A 678-nucleotide genomic window follows, 5' to 3' on the forward strand; every position below is an offset into this window, starting at 1 on the left:
CACACACACACGAACACACACACACACACACACACGCACGCACGCACGCACACGTTAGCACACGCAGACACAAACACATACACATGCCACACAAGTACTCACATTTTCGCATACGTACACAGTGATGCACAAATGCATATGTAACACCTACACATACACACACACACATACATACATACATACATACATACATACATACATACATACATACATACATACATAACATATGCACATAAACGTTACGTACTCAGTGACACATAGTGATATACACCAGGCCCAACACATTCACTTGTAAAAATAACACACATATATCTACACACTCATATATATAGACATACATATATAGACACACACCTGTATGTCTACATACATGTATGTGTCGTGTGTTGATATAAATATGTCTATATATATTCATATACATACATATATATTTTATATATACATATATATGTATATATTCAGAATCAAAGAGATATATATGTATATATGTATATATATATGAATATATATGAATCACAAATAAACTAAGATAACTTAGACATGTTTCGACCAAAAATTAGTCCAAGCCATGTCTAACTTAATAGCCCCACTTGATAAGATTTGCTAAATACTTTATATATATATACATATATATACAAGCATTCTATACATATCTATTTGTACATATATATATATATA

This window comes from Octopus bimaculoides, chromosome 17 (assembly GCF_001194135.2).
Source record: "Octopus bimaculoides isolate UCB-OBI-ISO-001 chromosome 17, ASM119413v2, whole genome shotgun sequence".
Lineage (NCBI taxonomy): Eukaryota > Metazoa > Mollusca > Cephalopoda > Octopoda > Octopodidae > Octopus > Octopus bimaculoides.